Genomic DNA, 6,095 nt, shown 5'->3' with positions numbered 1-6,095 from the left:
CAGAAATTCTATAGTGCTCCCACTCACTTCTTTGGAAATACAAGTTTCTCATAAACTTTGTATAAACCCAAAATCTTTGATCATTTCATCAAAGCGTATATTCCAACTCCGAGATGCTTACTCCAGTCCTTAGAAGGATTGCTGGAGCTTTGCATACTTGTTAGCATCTTTTAGGATTGACAAAAACCTTCTAGTTGTATCACATACAATCTTTCCTCAAGAAAATTGTCGAGGAAACAATGTTTTGACATCCTATCTGCAAGATTTCATAAATAATGCAGTAACTGCTAATACAATTCCAACAGACTCTTAGCATCGCTATGAGTGAGAAAGTCTCACCGTAGTCAACTCCTTGAACTTGTCGGAAAACATCTTAACGACAAGTCGAGCTTTCTTAATGGTGATACTTACCATCATTGTCCGTCTTCCTTTTAAAATCCATCTGTACCTAATAGCCTTACGACCATCAAGTAGTTCTTCCAAAGTCTATACTTTGTTTTCACACATGGATCCTCTCAGATTTTATGGCCTCGAGCCATTTGTCGGAATCCGGGCCCACCATCGCTTCTCCATAGCTCATAGGTTCATTGTTTTCTAGCAACATGACCTCCAAGACAGGATTACGTACCACTCTGAAATAGTACGCATCCTTGTCGACCTACGAGGGTTGGTAGTGACTTGATCCGATGTTTCATGATCACTATCATCAGCTTCCACTTCAATTGGTGTAGGCGCTACAGGAACAACTTCCTGTGCCCTGCTACACACTGGTTGAAGTGACGGTTCAATAACCTCATCAAGTCTCCACCATCCTCCCACCCAATTCTTTCGAGAGAAAATTTTCCTCGAGAAAGGACCCATTTCTAGAAACAATCACTTTTGCTTCCGGATCCGAAATATGAGGTATACCCAACTGTTTTGGGTGTCCTATGAAGATGCATTTATCCACTTTGGGTTCGAGCTTATCAGGATAAACCTTTTTCACATAAGCGTCGCAGCCCCAAACTTTTATGAAATGACAGCTTAGGTTTCTCTAAACCATAGTTCATACGGTGTCATCTCAACGGAATTACGTGGTGCCCTATTTAAAGTGAATGCGGTTGTCTCTAATGACTAACCCATAAACGATAGTGGTAATTCGATAAGAGACATCATGGTATGCACCACATCCAATAGGGTGCAACTATGATGTTCGGACACACCATCACACTATGGTGTTCCAGGCGGCATTAGTTGTGAAACAATTTCCACAATGTCTTAATTGTGTACCAAACACATAACTCAGATATTCATCTCTATGATCATATCATAGACATTTTATCCTCTTGTCACGACGATCTTCAACTTCACTCTGAAATTACTTGAACCTTTCAATAATTCAGACTTGTGTTTCATCAAGTAAATATACTTAGAATCTACTCAAATCATCTGTGAAATAAGAGCATAACGATATTCACTGCGTGCCTCAGCACTCATTGGATTGCACACATCAAATGTATACTTCCAACAAGTTGCTCTCTTGTTTCATCTCACTGAAAATGAGGCCTTTCAGTCATCTTGCCCATGTGGTATGATTTGCATGTCTCAAGTGATTCAAAATCAAGTGAGTCCAAATGTTCCATCTGCATGGAGTTTCTTCATGCGTATAAACCAACAGACATTGTTCGCATGTCTCAAACTTTCAAAAAATGAGTGAGTCCAAAGATCCATCAACATGGAGCTTCTTCATGCGTTTTATACCAATATGACTCACATGGCAGTGCCACAAGTATGTGGTACTATCATTACTATCTTATATCTTTTGGCATGAACATGTGTATCACTACGATCGAGATTCAATAAACCATTCATTTTAGGTGCAAGACCATTGAAGGTATTATTCAAATAAACAGAGTAACCATTATTCTCCTTAAATGAATAACCGTATTGCGATAAACATAATCCAATCATGTCTACGCTCAATGCAAACACCAAATAACAATTATTTAGGTTTAACACCAATCTCGATGGTAGAGGGAGCATGCGATGCTTGATCACATCAACCTTGGAAACACTTCCAACACATATCGTCATCTCACCTTCAGCTAGTCTCCGTTTATTCCGTAGCTTTTTATTTCGAGTTACTAACACTTAGCAACCGAACCGGTATTTTAATACCCTGGTGCTACTACGAGTACTAGTAAAGTGCACATTATAATGTATATCCAATATACTTCTGTCGGCCTTGCCAGCCTTCTCATCTACCAAGTATCTAGGGTAGTTCTACTTCAGTGACCGTTCCCCTTATTTCAGAAGCACTTAGTCTCGAGTTTGGGTTCAACCTTGGGTTTCTTCACTAGAGCAGCAACTGATTTGCCGTTTCATGAAGTATCCCTTTCTTGCCCTTGCCCTTCTTGAAACTAGTGGTTTTACTAACCATCAACAATTGATTCTCCTATTTGATTTCTACTTTCGCGGTGTCGCGAATAGCTCAAGGATCATCATATCTATCTGTGATATGTTATAGTTCATCACGAAGATCTAGTAGCTTGGTGGCAGTGACTTTGGAGAACCATCACTATCTCATCTGGAAGATTAACTCCCACTCGATTCAAGTGATTGTAGTACTCATACAATCTGAGCACATGCTCAACGATTGAGCTTTTCTCCTTAGTTTGCAGGCTTAAGAAACTTGTCAGAGGTCTCATACCTCTTGACGTGGGCACTAGCCTGAAATCCCAATTTCAGTCCTTGGAACAACTCATATTGTGGCACCCCGGCTCAGAGAAACCGGAACGCCCCGTATTCCAGCCCAGAGATCGAGGAGAAGTCTCTGGAATACGGCACAGCTTGACATAGAACAAATCAGCTCTTATTACAAGAATAATAATTACACGGGTCTGATGTTACAATGATCACATCAGCATGGCGACACTACGCCTGCGATACTACACTTGCTCTATGCTAGCAGCGGAACAACTCGTAGCAGCGGAAAACTTATAGCAGCGGAACAACGACGAAGGTGGTGAACACCACTCCGCAGGGACTCTGGCTGGGACACGATCTAGCTCGCACGAACAGACACCTCAACAAACAATCAAGCAATCACGGCAGCACCTGCAATCTGGCATGACAAGCCAGGTCAGTACATTGAATGTATTTGCAAGCTCACAACAACCATAAACATCAAGGCAAGACAATAACATAGCAATAACAGGTTAATTAATTAACAACTACCATGATGAAGCAACTGCTAACCATGAGATGAAACTACTACAATACTGATAAATAACCATCTGAGATCTCCATAACCATCTCTCTCTTGGCAAACCGACCAAGCAATAAACCATCTCGATCACCTCGTGGTCAAAACCAAACGGTGATCATTCAGGCGATCACAACCATGACCAACACTTTGGTCTCAAACGGTGATCTTTCCGGCGATCACTACCATGACCAACACTTGGTCTCTAACATCATCATCAACATCCTGCCAATCTGTACTGCTCAAAATATCAACATATATATATTATCTATAAGTCATTCCGTCATGTGAGTGTTGCTCGAATGGTGGGACCTAGTACGAACCCATGCCCATGACCGAGGACGCGGCTATCGATAGATTTAATTACACACACTCTGCAGAGGTAGCGCACTTTACCCACACCACGGAACCCATGGCCTCGCACTCCCATTCGGGTGGACCAACGGCGTTCCGACAAAACCGATCTACTGCCATGACACTCTCCCGGCCACTCCGACTCACTCCCCACTGGGCTAGTCCTGGGTGGCCCCGTGTCTACCAAAGACACAACGACCACCGTCGTGGCCAAAACGTCCCTCATGGGGACCGGATCCATAACAACAACAACAACAACGGGCACACAAGGTTATGTCTGCTTACCGGGCCAGGGTAAGCATGCCCATAACCTTCCCTAGTTGGAGGCACCGACGAGAGGCACGACAATAGACCGCATTAGGGCCTTCCCATAAAAGGAAAATTTGGTTGCACTGGAAAAAGCCCGGTTCAGTGGCACCTGACCAACTTAATGACGGAATTTAACCCCAAAATATAATAGTAATTACTGATACTCCGATATCATCTATCAACCTATAATCCAAGTCATAGCAATATCCAACAAATAATCCAAGCATAATCTCATCATCTCAAAATACTCCAAGGGTAGCACAACACTACTATCATGACGAATAGGAAAAGAATAGTCCTACTACTGCAATAACAAGAATAAAGCTATTCGGCTAAGATCCACATGTACACATCATCTCCGAAAATAATACTCCAAGTAACCGAACATCAACTAGCATCATGAAAATAAGCATACTAACCACTAATAATCCAAAGGCAGCATGATATCCAAAGTAATACTCCAAAATAATACCAGATACCATCATGAGGAATAAACATAATAGCCACTAAGAATCCAAAGGCACATGTCATCCACATAATCATCAAAATATTAATCCTAGAACTCCAAGCAATATCATGGCAATATCAAGATCAAACAATACTCCGAGAAATGCCATGAACAAATCATACATAGCTAACACAATATTTTAAACAAGTTCAAATGAATAAACCATGTCACTGCATTGCAATCATGCAAATGGAGGGTGTGGCTTGCCTGGGGTGGAAGAAATCACCGGGAGAAAGTGTGAGAAGCTCACGGAACGAATCGCGGCAAACAGAACTCTCTCGGAAGGGGCTGATTAAAGGCAAGGGAAAAATGGGCATTTTTGGAATGTCAAGGCATGGTGAAAATGATACCAACAGAACGGGCTCGACGAAACGAAGAAGTGGGCTTTGGAATCACCTCATTCGGAGTTACGGTTGCGGAGTTATAAGGTGTGGAAGAAGAAGGACCAATCTGTGAATATTTCTTGGCAAACAGGTCCCTGAGTGGATAAGGCAGAGGCGCAAAATCAGAAATATGCTTTCTGAACAGGAAAACGCACTCCCGATAACAGAAGAAGGAAATACGCTTTCAGAAAAGGGAAACGTACTTTGGCCGAAGTAGAGGGAAAATATGCTTTCTGGAAACGAAAACGTACTCAAGTGTTTACGCCTCCACTTAATCCAGTCAGCAGGGGCGGGGCCGGGCTCCAGGGTCACTGATGGGCGGGTCCCACGCGGGTGGGTCCCGTCACTTATCCATGTGGAACGGGCGGGTCAACGGGCAGAGGAGGACATGGGGGGCCCGCCTTATCCTTCTCTCTCCTCCCTCCTTCTCCGTCTCATCCCCGACGCGCATGCAGAGCAGAGGAGGGGCGAGGCAGCAGCGAGGCCAGCGCCGGCCCGGCCAACTCCGGCCACCTCCCGCTGGAGTGAAGACACCGGCGAGAGCGGGGAGAAGTGCTGCATCCTCCTGGACCCCGCAGCAGCGCCAGGATGGAGCGGGACGAGGGCGCTAGCTGCGGCCGAGGACGAAGGCGGCGGCCGGGACTTGGGCGCGTGGCCACGGTAGCTCCGGCGAGGAAAAGAGGAGAGGGAGAGATTCGCCAGGGTCTGGGCGTGCTTCTGGGGATGGAGAGGTGGAGGGATGGGCGTTGACTCGCTCGAATTTGAGCGGAGCCGAACGGCGGCCATGGCGGGCAGGGGAGGGCAGGAGAGCTCCTTGAGCTCAAACGAGGGGCTGGGGAGGCGTAGTGGAGCGAGTGGAGGCTGGTGAGGTGCTCGGGAGGGCTCGGGGATGGCTATTTATAGTCGGGCGAGGGAGATGGGCTCAGGTGCTGCCGGGCATGCCCGGCCATGCTTCTGGCAACGGCCAGCGAGCACGGGAGGGCGCGGGAACACGACGAGCTATTGATTCAGAGCTCACAGGGGGGTAGGCGATGCCGGAGAGCAGAGGAAGAGGCCGAGCACCATTAAAACATGTCGGGGCACTGTGCTCCCGTGGGCGTTCGGCGGCGAGCGTCGGTGAGGAAGCTGCTGGAGGGGAGAGGGGTCCAGGGGGACGGCGATGATGCAGGCTAGCTGTTGGACACGCTCACATGCGCGAAGACGACGAGAGGAGGAGGGGGCGAAGCACAAACAGCCACAGGGCGCGGCCACTGCACACAGAGCACGTGCACAGTGATGCCATTAACGCGGTCACCGC

The 6,095-nt window shown here is 46.3% G+C and overlaps 1 long non-coding RNA gene across 1 annotated transcript; it reads right to left on the bottom strand.

Moving 5' to 3' along the window:
• Positions 1-3,586: 3,586 nt before the first annotated feature.
• Positions 3,587-5,647, bottom strand: LOC120966592 (uncharacterized). The gene is made up of 3 exons (XR_005760637.2): positions 5,050-5,647; positions 4,812-4,893; positions 3,587-4,703 (listed from the first exon to the last, which is right to left on the bottom strand). It is a non-coding gene; the product is annotated as an uncharacterized lncRNA (long non-coding RNA).
• Positions 5,648-6,095: the final 448 nt, after the last annotated feature.

Source organism: Aegilops tauschii, chromosome 6, assembly GCF_002575655.3.
Source record: "Aegilops tauschii subsp. strangulata cultivar AL8/78 chromosome 6, Aet v6.0, whole genome shotgun sequence".
Lineage (NCBI taxonomy): Eukaryota > Viridiplantae > Streptophyta > Magnoliopsida > Poales > Poaceae > Aegilops > Aegilops tauschii.
The sequence above is the reverse complement of the archived record's forward strand: the minus strand, read 5'-3'. Positions and strand labels throughout refer to the sequence as shown.